General features: G+C 34.9%; 1 non-coding gene across 1 annotated transcript; it reads left to right on the top strand.

Moving 5' to 3' along the window:
• Positions 1–502: 502 nt before the first annotated feature.
• On the top strand, positions 503–7,645 carry LOC105044928 (uncharacterized). Its single transcript, XR_012141378.1, has 5 exons — positions 503–806; positions 1,330–1,523; positions 2,241–2,561; positions 2,742–2,840; positions 6,739–7,645. It is a non-coding gene; the product is annotated as an uncharacterized protein (transcript).
• The last annotated feature ends 8,012 nt before the right edge of the window (positions 7,646–15,657 follow it).

Raw genomic sequence — 15,657 nt, 5'->3', positions numbered from 1 at the left:
CAGTCATTCTTCACTTGACTGGTAGTTGTAGACAATATGCCATGTTGGCAGAGCATCCTTGCATGAAATCCACATCATCTAGTCAAATTACGCGCACAGCTACCAGTCCACCCCTCCATCTAAAATATTTAAGCAGAATCAGAATCAACATAAGCCAAGTCGCCGCTGCTGCACAATTTACTTGTTGAGCTTTGAGATGCGAGACACCCACACAAGACCTATGCATCTTACGAATCTTGATGCATGAGTTATTATAATATAATGCTGCTATATGAAACCATGAAATGCTAAATGGCTCCCCCTGCTCAACATGTGCCATTCTGACATGGAGGCAGCAGGGTCCCACCTTTCACACCCAAAGGGGCCCCACTGCCAACTCAGACCAACTCCCCCTCAATGGGGAACCACTAACTACTAACCACCAGTTAATCAAGAAAAAAAAAAAAAAAAGACTAACCACAATTATCTGACCTGTAATATGTCATAATCAAGGAAGGAAAGAACACCAGGAAAGGGAAGGAAAAATAGACAACAGGAGAAAGGAAATGCTGTTCCTCTCCCTCCTAAACAAGCATCTCTTGCTGTGCGCCAACAAACCTTCCTCCAATGTAGAGGAGAGCGAGTCCTTCTCCTCCTCCTCCTCCTCCCATCACTCCACCTCTCCCTCCCCATTCCGTCGGTTCTTGTGCCGATTGGGATCGCTGATAATGCCCTGTTCCCCTTCGTCACCATGCTCGCTGATTCGGTCATGGCTTCGGGATTACGATAGGATCCAGGCGGTGGCTGTCGTTCTCATCTACATCCAAGTGAGAGGATCCGGTGTTCCCTCGATCTCGGAATTTCTAGGGTTTTCTCAATCTATAGCTCCTTCCCCTCCCTTTCCAACCGTCTCGGACTTCTTTCTTCTTGCTCTTTTCGTCGCCGAATTCTACGTTCGATTGCATGTTTTCTTGTCCAGGTTCGAACCATTTTCGGACATTAGGTTTATTTCGCATGCAAGATGTGTTTCTTTTTTCTTTTCTTTTCTTTTTTTTTTTTAAAATAAAATTTTACTTCTATCAATAGAAGTATCGAATTGATTTTTGTTCCGTGTGATTCATAACGTTTTGATTTTTAATGTGTATTGATGGTTTCAGTTTTCTTTTTGTTTATTAATTCAATGCTAAAACTTAGGTTGTTCTGAAATCTTTGCCTGTATGCAGGCAATTAACTGCTAATTTAATTTCCGATCGGGCGATTATTTTCTTTTGGTGCGGTAAAGTTGAATTTGTTCAATTGCATTGAGATTTGTTGCACTTGTGTTGACTTTTTGTGTTTATAAACTTTCAGATTGGTTGTGCTTTGATTGGATCCCTCGGTGCATTGTTTAATGGTGTGTTGCTGATCAATCTCGTGGTTGCGCTCTTTGCACTTGTTGCGATCGAGAGCAGTAGCCAGAGCCTTGGCCGGGCTTATGCTGTACTTCTTTTCTGTTCGGTTATGCTTGATATTGCATGGTTCATACTCTTCTCCCATACAATTTGGTATGTTACTCAAGCCTTTATGAGTCAAGCTTGTTGGTAGATACATTGCACAATTTGGATATCTCAGAGAATCTATGATTCTTTTGGAAGATCTAGTGGGCCTATATTGGGTACAGACAAGAGAACTAGATGAGTATTTCAGTGTTATATACTGGATTTGGACCCGGGACCTCCCCTGTGGAGAGGGATCAGTGTTATAGCACTTTCTGTCACTAGTTGATTGATATGGATGTATAATATTTGTTATGTGCTTTGCTGCAATAATATACTGGATTTGGACCCGGGACCTCCCTTATGGTGGAGAGGGATCAGTGTTATAACACTTTGTGTCACTAGTTGATTGATATGGTTGTATAACATTTGTTATCTACTTTGCTGCAAATATGATTAATAGTACAAATTGTACATAATATTTAAGATTCGTTGATGTTAGTTCAGCCTGATAATGTGCAGCATGCATTTACGTGTGCCAATGCAGATTGGATGGGCTGGAAGTGACATCTAAGTGTCAGAGCAATCCATGTCCCTTAAGAACTTGATGTGAACATGTTGGTTCTGCGTTGTTGTCATCCTGTCATACATTTTACTATTTTTCATTTAAGAAGAAGAGAATTTATGATCCTATCATCTGCTCTCGTGGCATGTTATTTTCATTTTCTCTATCAACTGGTTACATGGAGAACTAATTTGTTGCTTGATGCCTATATTTCTACGCAGGGAGTATGATCCTGAGAAATATGGGCAATTCTTTGTCTTCTCAATCAGAGTTGCCTTTTTAATGCAAATTGTGGGTTTTACCATAAGGCTATTGTCCTCGTTTCTGTGGATTCAGATATACAGACTGGGAGTTTCATGTGTCAATAGTACAACCTCTCGTGAAGCAGATTTTGATGTGAGGAATAGTTTTTTTAATCCTCCAATTCAAGAAATAACCATAGAGAACTCCAATGCTGATGACTCATCGGTGGCTCTATCTATGATCCAGCTTACTACTCTTCTCTTTTTCAAGCTACTCAGGATAAGGGCTGTGTCCATGAGGTATCATTGTTTTCCACTTTCTTCCAAAGGAAAATTAAAGATGAAAGAACAATTAGAAGATGATGAGGAATGAAAAGTAAACTAACAATCAATGATGCTTGCGTTTAGCACATGCCCTGTTTCCTAAAACATGTTGCCCAATTAGAGAAGGTGAAGTTACCATATTGTATCTTTTTGCAGGGTGATAATCAAATTATTGGTCGTAACAGTGGATTGGCATCAGTTGCTGAAACTTCACAACTTCAATTAGGCCATAGCAGGTCGTACCAGGTCATTGATGTAAGTTGGTTATCTTGGAGTTTTTATTTTTTTGTGTTTCTTTCTTGATTTATTTTTTCAATCCATCTGCTCAGTAAAGCGATTCAACTTATCCGACTCTCATCTTTTGGGTTTTACTTGCCTGTCATTGTTAGAATAAGATCTGTATTAACCATAATTTTTCTGGAAGCCTATCTCCATTTCTGGTATTTGTAGCTAGTCTATGACTATTTGGATAAGATACAAAATCAAGCTTCAATAGAAGGAATTGCTCATACAAACATGTTCATTGCTAGATGGCTAATTTGATTTTTCTCCACTTGGTCATGTGTGTCTTCTGAACCAGAAGATTGCATGAGCTGATCATATTAAGCCCTGCAATGCATGGAACCAGTCTTACACATGTGCCGAGCACGTTTATGCCTTTTTTGGGTGTTTGGTTCTCTGAAATGGTCTGGGAGTTTAGGGGCTTGTTATTCTGGTTAATACAAGTTGCTGGTTCTTAAACCCTACATACCTCGCAAATATGCAACTTCCCCTAACTTTGCTGGAAAAATGATTTCTTAATAACTGCAAGCATGGCAGGAGTAATCACATATGATATTCTATGCATCTTGGAGAATCTACACTAGCACTGTGAATATTAGAGATGAAAATGCAGATTTCTTTGTGCATTTAATATCATGAAATAAGAAATTCCATTCTTTCCCATGAGGCAGTCATCTGTAAGTTTGGCATGTCCAAAGAATACTGACCATAACAGCTGGATTGTAAGACTGTATCTCTTATGTACAGTATGGTTAACTATGAGAAAATCTTCTCTATATTATTGACATTCTGGAATAGTTACAGACAACCTATTTATGTCTGTTCAAACACTCTAGAATCGGATTAAGGTCTTTTAACTGATCTGCGAGGTAAAGCCTGATTATCGCCTTGTTATAATAGACATCTTAACAAGAATCTATGGCAAGTAGAATTCATTAACACTTCTCATAGTACAATGTACTTTCTCTATGGCTTTCTCTATGATTGCTCTAGAAGGGTAAGTAGCCATTTACCAATACGTTCTCTACCAAGGCAGTGCTCTCCTTGCATTGTATATAATTATATATAATGTTTGAAGCAATGCTTAATAAGGTGACATATTAAATGATGCTTGCACGGGATGTATCTTAAAGTTATATTATATTATAACATATTCTTTATTTTCCAATTTCCTAGAAGGGACAAAAGAAACATCTTGTTTTTTCTTCAAAAATTTCTGCTTTGTAGTGGACCTCTTAGTAGGATTTGAACCCAGATGAAGTTTTGACAATCTGTCAAAGAAAATTCAATGAATTGATCTTGTAGTATTCCCAATAAGTTCTTCAATTTCTTCTAGAAGCAAAAATTTATTCATCTACTTTCATGTTCCTTGAAGCACTAGGTATATATGTATATATGTATATATGTATGATATATATGTATACATATATGTTTGCAGGAATTCTTTTAATGCGATGCCATATTGTCTGAGTTATTGTATGTAATGTATCTTAAAGTTATATTAATTAATTATAGATGGGCATTTGTGCCATGTGCAATCATATAAAATTAGGTGGATCAGATTATACCTTCTTAAATTAAGATTTCTAAATCTTAGCACCGGAATCAGGAGAGGGTAGAGGTGTGTATGTGGGATGCGGATATCCTAAAAACACTTCAAGTAAGAAAGTGCTTAGGAAGCAGGTTGAGTTCTAGTTTTTGGGAAGTGTCTGAAGTGAGTACACTACCCTTGATATAAGTTTCTTGCTACTAAGATTTTAATATAGACATGATTTTAATTGAGGTCCCCATACAATCAGTATAACAAGGAAGTTGCTTTGAGGGGGCAAAGGTGCTATTTACATAAAAGTAAAATGAAAGAGTAAATGTGGGTCCTTCTCTGTGAAATTAAAGAATCCCTGATCAATAAGGAGCAAAAAAACCCAAAGTACTTGGAAACTTATCAGTTTTAGCAAAAACCTCCAAACAAGAAAAAAGCATCATGTGGCAAATCCAAGGGTGGATAGAAGAATAGGAAAATGATGAAGACACTTTTGTTATATTTAGATTAGAGTGAGGAAAACTGATATTTTTTCTATAGTGTTGTAATCAAAGCATGTTGGTCACACATGGAAAGTCATTAAAAATTGCAAGATGACTGACGGTAAATATAGATCAGAGTGTTAGGAAGTCGCAAATGGACTAACATTGGGATGGTATGGAGGCTGAGTGATGTGAAAATTCATACATCATAGTACATTAGAGGAAAGTCAGTGTTTCCAATATTAGAAGAATTGAGACCTAGGTGCAACCACTTGACAGATTTCGAGGGTAGTTTGAAGACAAATGTGAAAGGTATGCATTGGCTAACTTTTTGATCCATGCAATCAAATATTAACAAAGGATATAGAAATGTAGTACTAATTATATATGACATGGTTTATTGGGTATGATGGCAAGTCGAAATGCTATAATTGTATACTGCCTAGATAACAACTGGTCTACCATACAACTTATTGCATTGAAAAAACAAGCTTCTGGCAAATTGTCTTTAGAAACAGACATGTTCTTCAAACTGAGGTAAGATTCTTTCTCCAATCTCCAATGGTATATTAAGTTCATCAAAGATATAACTGAATAATTTAATGAACAAAGTTGATTTATGGTTTTAGCTAAAATCTACATACTAATCTTTCAAAAAGGTTATATGATAAAGTGCAGTAGCAAGTAATCTGACTTTGATTAATTATATTAGGGATTTAAGAATTTGAGTGTTTTATTAACTGCACCTTGATCATATGTAAGACTATCAGGACAACCTTTTTACCTGTAATGAGTTTGCTTCTTTTCTCCCCTGATATAACAGCATATATAGAACAAGCAGGTCTCCATTTCCTGGGCAATAGACAGCACTCTGTATTGTCATGGTTTGTGAGATTATTGATTACCACTCAAGTTTGCACTGAAAGAGGTAAAGCCAGTGGATGGAATGGATGAGGTTTGTGGGGGTGGGGGGACATGCTTCCATTTGAGCATTCCATCATCATGGATTTACTGGTCGAGGTGTGATCACAATGGATTTTCTTCATAGTTTTTCATCAGAGATCTGCCCATGGAAGGGATCATCAATTTGAGAATATTTGATCTGAGTTTTGATTATGATTAAAATTTTCATATTGAGGGATGATCTAATGGAGGATGAACATTGATGCAGAAAAAGCTCCAGATAGAGAGCAATGGAGCCTGAAGAACTTCTCAACAGTGGTTAGATACATCAAATGGAAAGTGCGCATCTTTAGGTATACCTTTGAAAGGGCAGCAGGGCCAGGAAACCTTATTACCATAGATTTCGTTTCATTTGGTTTTCTCATCATCCTTTGACCTACTTTTTGAGTGTCCATTCCTGGTTCAACTTTATCACATTAGAATGAAATCAATTTTTGAATACTTTATGCTGTACAGTTTGAACCCCCAGAAAAGAACATAAACTGCAAACTTCTCATTTCCTGCATTCTACTTTCTGAACTATGGACTTGTTGAATCAGCTAACTTTGAATCTTCTGTTTTTCGAACTAGGGAGCAAAATTACTGGACATGCATGGATGCTACATATTAGATTAGTTTTTAGTTTGTCATTGTCTCCATTATTTCCAAATTCGTTGCAGCAACACAGCTATAACTTCAGTGTGTTTAATACCGTCTATAAATTCCAATGTTGAAGGATCCTGTTTTTATTTTTAATCTAAGGAACATACATGGAAAATTAGAAGGAAGAAATTAATCTATGCCAGGTGACAGTGGAGTATTAGGCCTCTAACTTTTAAATGCATGGTGTAGTGATATTATTGCCGCCATTTCACATGTATATCTAACTGTTCTTTCTCCTGTGCAGGTTGATAGGAGATTGAGAAAACCATTGATTCAATGAATTACTCTCTACTGAGCATATAACTCTGTTCAGCATCTGTCCCATGCGTTCTCCTTTATTTTTTTGTTTCCTCAATCTGGGTCATGCTGTATACTGAACTCAGCTTTGTATAGTTAGCCATTTTTAGCTATTTTCGGCCCAGAATATACAGGGGTTCAATAGAAAGAGAACCACAGTTTTTGCTTGCCATTATGTGCTATTGGAACGGTGAATGTCGCTTCTGAAACTGGAACGCGAGGATGGGAGGAGATCAGTTAGAAATATGGAAGCCTTGTTCTTTCGGGTATGTCCTCGTCTGGTGAGATCACTTAAACTTGGTTTTCAGCATCAACTATAGGAGGGCGAAAATGGGATGATCGTTTCTGGTTATCAATTTCTTTGCAGTTAATATCTAATGAATGGACTTTGTGAAGAAATATAAGTACGTACAGGTTCCTTTGGAGTTAAAAGTCAACTTTGAGAAGCATTAGTCATTTGCTTGACTTGTGTGTATAAAAGGCCTTGGGAAAGTGATGACAGAGAACTCCTGCAGAAGGTTTTCTTCAACCTTAATGCTATGCTAACTTCTGGTCACGCCACTCAAAGCCTTCTCATATTTCTATTTTCTGATACTCTACAAGTATCTTGCGTCAATGGCAAGTGCCTAAACATTATTGATTTCATTTGCAATAAATTATAGGTATAAACATGCAATCACAAGCTACTAAGGCTAAACCTAAGGGTTGGCTTGGGTTCCCAGATTATGGACCATCTGAAGCCTATGGGATCAGGATAAATTTTGGGGATTTTGTAACCATCTTATGAAATAATTTCTGTTATCTAGGAAAGAAAGAAAAATTATGAAGCTGAGCAGACCAGCCTTCTGTGGAGATGGGTAATGCCTCATGCGGGAATCAAAATTGTGTATATGGTACGCCAAACATGACCAATCTTACCATCGTCATCCTGACACCAAGAACATTTCCACCTTTTATTATTAGGAATCAATGTGTCATCATATCTTGTGTTTGAGAATGTTAGTGTTGTGAGTCCATTAGTGTTTTTGGATTTGAGGAAAACTGCACGTAAAACTGTTGCCTTTTTGTGACATGATGGACCCTACTTTGTGGTCATGGAACTATTTGAGTTGGTTGAGTGCCCTCCAAGAGCTACAGAGCCTGGTTTATGGGTTCAAAAACCAACAAAATGGGATTGTACGACCTGTACCATAGTATTGTTGTGTGATCGGGTGTCAGGATGAGGAAATAGTTGTATTGATACGTATTGAACATGCCTTTTGTAACCGTCATGCCCTGTGCCTACCAATGTATCGTGTCATTTATATTGATTGGTACAAATGGTTTTAAATTATTGGAAGATGTCAGTTTCTTTACGGACTATCAACATGCGTTCAACACAATTCTGGAAAAAAAAATGATAAGGGGTTTAATACCAATTTTTAAAACCTTGGCCTTGTTACTAAAAGGCTAGAAGACTTCTCCTCCAGCCAGCAAGGTATAATGAAGAAAAATTTCCCAATGTACATAATTAAGTTAACCTTGCATAAATGTAAAATCTATTTTAGGTTCCATAATATAAGTCTCATATTTACAAATAATACATGTGAACGGAAAACATGGATGGCTTTTAGTCTGTTTCAAATTTCTTTTTCATAAATCATGTAACTTAAGAAATAATTTTTTATTTCTTTCTTTTTTGGCTAGTATAATTTTTCTCTAAATAGACGTGGCAGCAACCAAATCAGATAATCTACCACCAACAAAGCTTGTTCGTACTCTTGGCAAGATATGTGATTTCAAAATATATTAGTCCTCGTTTCAACTATGGTATCTTGAATTTTTATTTTCAGCTTGTCTGTGTTGGGGTTTTGTGATAGCCCAGCCAGCCCAAACAAACCAAAAAAAAAAAATATATATATGATGAAGACTCCGCAGGGAGTCTTCTTCTCCCGACTGGCTCCTAATCGGAGTCGGAAACCTCACCGGAGAGGAGTCAAACTCCTCTCCTTTGGTTCTATTTAAAGGGGAGACCCTTCTCCCTTCTTCCTACCAAAAAATCTCGGGGCAAAACGGCGGCAATCGTCGGAAATTTCTCACGGAGACCCGTCGCTGTGCCGTCCAATTTCTCGCCGGAAAAGCTTCCCGGCGACGGAGGTAAGCCTCCTCCTCTTCCTCTCTTCTCTCCCTTTCTTCTCGTGCCGATGTGCACGCTCGCCGGCGACCGGAGTCGTCGGATTTTATTGCGGAAGAATCTTCTTTTTTGCCATTTTTCCGTCGTCGGTGGTCACCGTCGATCACCGGTTTGGCCTCTTCTTGCCGCGGATCGTCTCTCCTCTTGCCGACGGCCGTCCCACGCCGGCTCGCACCGACCGGCCACCCAACGAGGAGACCTCAAGGTCCCCTGTTTCACCCAAAACATGCCCACGGGAAGAAGAAAAGAAAAAGAAGAAGAAGAAGGAAAAGAAAAAGAAAAGAAGAAGAAGGAAAAGAAAAGAAAAAGAAAGAAAAAGAAAAAGAAAAGAAAAAGGAAAAGGAAAAAAAAAAAGAGAGAAAGAAGAAAAAAAATAAAATAATAATAATATAATAATATAATAAATAGGATTTTCTCTCCTCTCTCTTCCATGAAGAAAAAAAAAGAAAAAATAAAAAAGAAAAGAAAAGAAAAGAAAAATTATTAAATTAATTAATAAATAATGATATAAATAATAAAATATGAGAAAGAGAGTTTCTCTCTCTTTCCTCTCTCTCTTCAGCCTGAACTAGTATTTTTTCTCTCTAGAATTGGACTTTCTCTCTCTACTTTCTCTCTCTAAAATCCTCTCTCTAGATTATTTTCTCTCCTAAGATTTTTAGAATTTTGAAAAGAATGACGATGAATTTAAATGATTCTCGTAATGATTTTTGATCTGTGATCGTCGGACGATACACCGACATCCACTTTGATCAGATCAGGTATTTTTAGATTTTATTTCTCATGATCTTATTTAATTATCCACATGATAATTTTAGTATGATTTGATCTGATCGATTCAGAATTTGTTGAATCATATTGTCTGAAGAATTCAAGATGATTTTCTCTCTCTAAAATTTTCTCTCTAAAATTTTCTCTCTCTAAAATATTCTCTCTCTTGATTGATTCTCTCTTTAAAAAAAAGGTTAGTGAATGAAGAAATTTCTTTTAATAAGTCTGATTGATTTTAATGAAGAACCCTGATCCATGATTGTCAGACAGCGTACTGGCACCTACCTTAATCAGACCATGAATCTTTAGATTTGATCATCCATGATTCCGATCTAGCCATGACTTGATTTGATCATGTTGATTTCACCAATTGAGATATTGGATCAATCGTAATGTTGGATTGTGTCACTGATCAATTCGAATTGTACCTCATGAATTCTCTCTCCTCTGATTTTCTCTCTCCACTTGATTTTATGAAATAGATGAAGAAACCTCGGTCCTATCACTTTGAATCCGATTTGATCTGATAGTCAAACTTTGGATCGTTTAGGTCCTAATTAGATTTTGATTAGATGAAATTAGATGATCGGACCCAATCTAAACCGTTGAAATATGGTATTCATATTCTTTCTAATTATTGAAATTGATTCTGTATAGGATTGTGGATGTTTGATCATGGGATAAAGCGATATGATCTACGAATAGAATTTTTGGAAGAAAATTTATAGAATTTTATGGATTTATTGGAATGCGTTCAAGGTAAGTAATGTTTCACTTTTTTAGATTTATCGACAAATTATAATGTATTCTTCTGACATGATTTGTGAAACGATGCATGAATTGGATGAGTGGTATTTTGTTATGAAAATATCTTATTTGAAATGTTATGATGAAGCATGATTGAATATATTGATTTCATGATGCATTATATTGATTGATTTCGATACTACATGATTATATGTTTTATTATCGAAATTAGAATATGAAACATGATTTATGAAGAATTATGATATAAGAAACAATAAGAATTGACAACCTGACTATGTAAAGGACCCTGCCAATGGGGGCATGTACGTTGGCAATTGATTGTCCTGAGGGTTTATGTCGCCAGCGAGACCAGCGACATGTCGCCAGAGAGACCAGCGACAAACCGCCAGTGAGACCAGCGGTTCCAAAGACATGGCTGCCAGATGATTCGCAGCCTACCGCAAGCAGATACGCGGTATTATGACCCTGCCACAGGAAAAATGTGGTCATAGCTCATGGTTGACGAAAAAAATTGAAGAACAAAAGAAATTGAAATTTGGAAAGAAACTTGAATTTTGAAAAAGAAATGAATTTGGCATGAATTATGTTGCATAATTGAAATTGATTTCGAATTGATGAACTCTATATGCTTATTTTTTTATAAATGATGATTTACTTAAATACCTGATGAAATCTGTTGAAAAGTGATCATTGCTTACTGGGCTGTCTAGCTCATTACCTCTTATTTTACTATTTTTACAGATGTTGAGGAATTAAGATGATACAAGATATGAATAGAAGAGTGATCAGAAGCAGAATCTTCATACTTTTATTTTAGGTTGAAAGGCTTATTGAATTTGATGCAAAGCCTTTGAATTGTTGTTGAATTTATTGAGATATTAAAGAAAAAAAATTTAGTCGTTATATTTTAGATTTAAATTGTTGACTAATTATTCCGCTGTTGTTTTAGGATAGTATGATAAGATGCCTTGCATGCTTATGGAAAAGTTTTCTATGAGTATGCGGCGGTTGCCATGACCCTCGATTCAAAATCTCGGATCGGGGGCGTGACAATTAATATGCTATCAGAGCATAAGTGGATGAATTATGAAACATAGAATCAGATATAGAATGGGTGTTAGTGGATAGACACCAGGGACATTATAGTGTAGATCTTTGATGATTGTAGTGGGAGAAATATTTAAAAAATGTTGGTTAAACATTGAGATTATGTATAAAAAGATCGCAAGAGATTATGACATATGGAGTTTGAAATATGATGGATGATATATTGATCATGATATAATTAGTTAGATCTTGATCGAAAGTAATCACAAAAGGATTGACATAAAATTTTATTATGCATTGTGGTTATTAATTGATCATTGGTTATTCAAGTGAATCGTAAGTTCAAATTCGATATGAAAATAATACTATGATATTACTTCTAGTTGAGAAGTTGACTATTATTGGCAAGATAAAGATTTGATAATAAAATGTTGTTCCAGAATGGGCTAAGAAAGTTTTTTTTATGATGCTTGATTGGAATATTTATCGAAATTGAATTTGGTATGTGGATTATATATAAAGTGGCATATTATGATGAATACATATTTGAGAATATTGCAAAGAAACCTATGTCTTATTGATGAAATTGATTTTTGAGATTATAGGATATTCATCATACTGGAAGCTTTAATCATCATCCTTAGATCTAAATAATGGATCTTATTATGTCTCTTGGAGACTACATGATGTGTATGAAATTTTAATTTAAAGACTTCATATCTAAGTTGATCAAGAGATTTTCTGATATTATTGTTGAGGTTGTTAATGAAAAATTGATATCTTCAGATTAAGATAAAGATCTGATTTATATTTATTTCAGACTAAGGGATCCATGTGAATTTTATAATTTAGAAATTTTGATTTAGAATTGATATGGAGTTTCTTTGCTTTTGTTAACGAGGTCCTTAATTGAATCTACTATTAATGAAGATTTGATTTTTGAAGCTTGTATGATTGTTATGAAAGGATATTTAATAGATATTGAAGATCCTGATGATAGAAATTTTAGAAAAAAAAATAATGATTTGAAATCCATATATATTCTGATTATGTCCAAATTTAGTGGAGCATCGAAGGATTTTCTCGTTGATTTGACTTATAAAGATTTTTGGTTTGAAAATTATCGAATTAAGTGATATGAGAATTAAGATTTGATTCATATTGATTATAGTAAATCTATATGATGGTTTAAATATGATATTGGATCAAGGGTTAATCAAGATTATTGTACACCAGTAAAAGTATGAATGAGAATCGAAAGTTAATCTTTGACTTCAATTGAAATTTAAAATTTTAGATCTTTTCTATTGATAAGATAAAGAAATAATTTGATCAAATTTTTTTTTGGTGAACCTAAGAAATTTTGATTGTTAGATCAGAGTGCGCAGCGGAAGCATGGTAATCTGGACTACTTTGAGTAAGTCAGGAATGTTGACCCTTTGAGTTAAAGAATTATGATAGATGATATGGTTTGATACAAAAAATTTATTGATATTAGAAAGAATAATATTTTAAAATTTTAAATTATTTTAGATATCCTAATGTGATTTTTTTAAAAGTAGTGCTTCCATCTACTATGCTACAAAAATAATTAGCATCCTAATTCTAGATGAGTGGACCTTTGATTTTAGATTTAGAATATTTAGAGATAAATTTTTTCTATCCTAGAATTAAATTTTATAATTCTCTAATTACTAGGAAGAACTTGAGATTGTTTATCGAATGATGATTTTGATCTTAGATTATTATACTCAAATATTTATCTCCAGGGTATAATGAAATTTGAAGTTAGAATTCTTTTGATCATTATTATTTTTCTGACTGAATGGAAAAGATTGAGGTTATCTATTGATATTGACGATTGTTCTACAAAAGATGGATTGGAGTTATTTATAATTTAATTTGATAATGAATCGATTAATTAAGAGTTGTTAATGTTTAGATAAAGAAAATTGATATACTTACTTAGAATAGAGATATTGAAAAATATAGTTTTGATTTAGATCAAATTTTGAGTTATTAATTTTTATTATGGAATGACTTAATGATAAAATTTGCTTCAAGAATTAGAATATTTAAGAGTTTGAGGGTTTGAGTAAGAAAATTTTGATGATTAGAAATAGTGATATTGATTCAATCAACAATGGTGATATTGATCTTTATGAAATGACTTAATGATGAAGTTGTATCGAGAATTAAAATATCAAAAGTTCGAGAATGAGATTGAAATGATAAATCTTCAACCTTTGAAAGTATGAATAAGAGAAAATATTTTTTTAAATTTTGATTGATTGAGATGTCATCATATGATTCATAGAAGTATATTTTTCTATCTTATGATGGGTTAAAATTAAGGGTGGTTAATATTTTGAAATAAATAAATAAATGAATGAATGATGATGAATGAAGCTCTTATGCAAGAATAGAGACATTGACCTTTTTCTATTCACAAGAGATAGATTTGATTTTAATTTGAGTCATGAGATATTGAATATTAATTTTTACAGGAAATAAGATCATAATTTTGAAATCTTGAAACATTGAAAATCTTTGAGACGTGGATCTTGATAAATAAAAAATGAAGGTTCCGTTTCAGATAGATATTTGATGTACCAATTTTTTCTTATGAAATGATTTAAGAATGAATTTATATCAAGAATTAGAATATTTGTGGATGAGATTCAAGTAAGAAACTATGAAGACTCAGCAAGAAAAATTTTGAGGACGAAATTTCTTTTAGAGGGAAGAATGTGATAGCCCAGCCAGCCCAAACAAACCAAAAAAAAAAAAATATGATGAAGACTCCCGCAGGGAGTCTTCTTCTCCCGACTGGCTCCTAATCGGAGTCGGAAACCTCACCGGAGAGGAGTCAAACTCCTCTCCTTTGGTTCTATTTAAAGGGGAGACCCTTCTCCCTTCTTCCTACCAAAAAATCCCGGGGCAAAACGGCGGCAATCGTCGGAAATTTCTCACGGAGACCCGTCGTTGTGCCGTCCAATTTCTCGCCGGAAAAGCTTCGCCGGCGACGGAGGTAAGCCTCCTCCTCTTCCTCTCTTCTCCCCTTTCTTTCCGTGCCGATGTGCACGCTCGCCGGGACCGGAGTCGCCGGATTTTATTGCGGAAGAATCTTCTTTTTTGCCATTTTTCTCTATGAGTTTCACCATCGACCACCGGTTTGGCCTCTTCTTGCTGCGGATCGTCTCTCCTCTTGCCGACGGCCGCCCACGCCGGCTACGCCGCCGCCGGCCACCCAACGAGGGGACCTCAAGGTCCCCTGTTTCAGCCCAAAACATGCCCACGGGAAGAAGAAAAGAAAAAGAAGAAGAAGAAGAAGGAAAAGAAAAAGAAAAGAAGAAGAAGGAAAGAAAAGAAAAAGAAAAGAAAAAGAAGAAAAAGAAAAGAAAAAGGAAAAGGAAAAAAAAAAAGAGAAAGAAGAAAAAAAATAAAATAATAATAATATAATAATATAATAAATAGGATTTTCTCTCCTCTCTCTTCCATGAAGGAAAAAAAAAAAAAAAAAAGAAAAGAAAAAAAAATTATTAAATTAATTAATAAATAATGATATAAATAATAAAATATGAGAAAGAGAGTTTCTCTCTCTTCCTCTCTCTCTTCAGCCTGAACTAGTATTTTCTCTCTCTAGAATTGGACTTTCTCTCTCTAAAATCCTCTCTCTAGATTATTTTCTCTCCTAAGATTTTTAGAATTTTGAAAAGAATGACGATGAATTTAAATGATTCTCGTAATGGATTTTTGATCTGTGATCGTCGGACGATACACCGACATCCACTTTGATCAGATCAGGTATTTTTAGATTTTATTTCTCATGATCTTATTTAATTATCCACATGATAATTTTAGCATGATTTGATCTGATCGATCAGAATTTGTTGAATCATATTGTCTGAAGAATTCAAGATGAGTTTTCTCTCTCTAGAATTTTCTCTCTCTAAAATTTTCTCTCTCTAAAATATTCTCTCTCTTGATTGATTCTCTCTTTAAAAAAAAGGTTAGTGAATGAAGAAATTTTTTTAATAAGTCTGATATGATTTTAATGAAAAACCTGATCCATGATTGTCAGACACGTACTGGCATCCACCTTAA

The sequence above is a fragment of the Elaeis guineensis genome, chromosome 5 (genome assembly GCF_000442705.2).
Source record: "Elaeis guineensis isolate ETL-2024a chromosome 5, EG11, whole genome shotgun sequence".
Classification (NCBI taxonomy): Eukaryota; Viridiplantae; Streptophyta; class Magnoliopsida; order Arecales; family Arecaceae; genus Elaeis; species Elaeis guineensis.
Note: the sequence above shows the minus strand (reverse complement) of the source record. Positions and strands in the feature narration are given on the sequence as shown.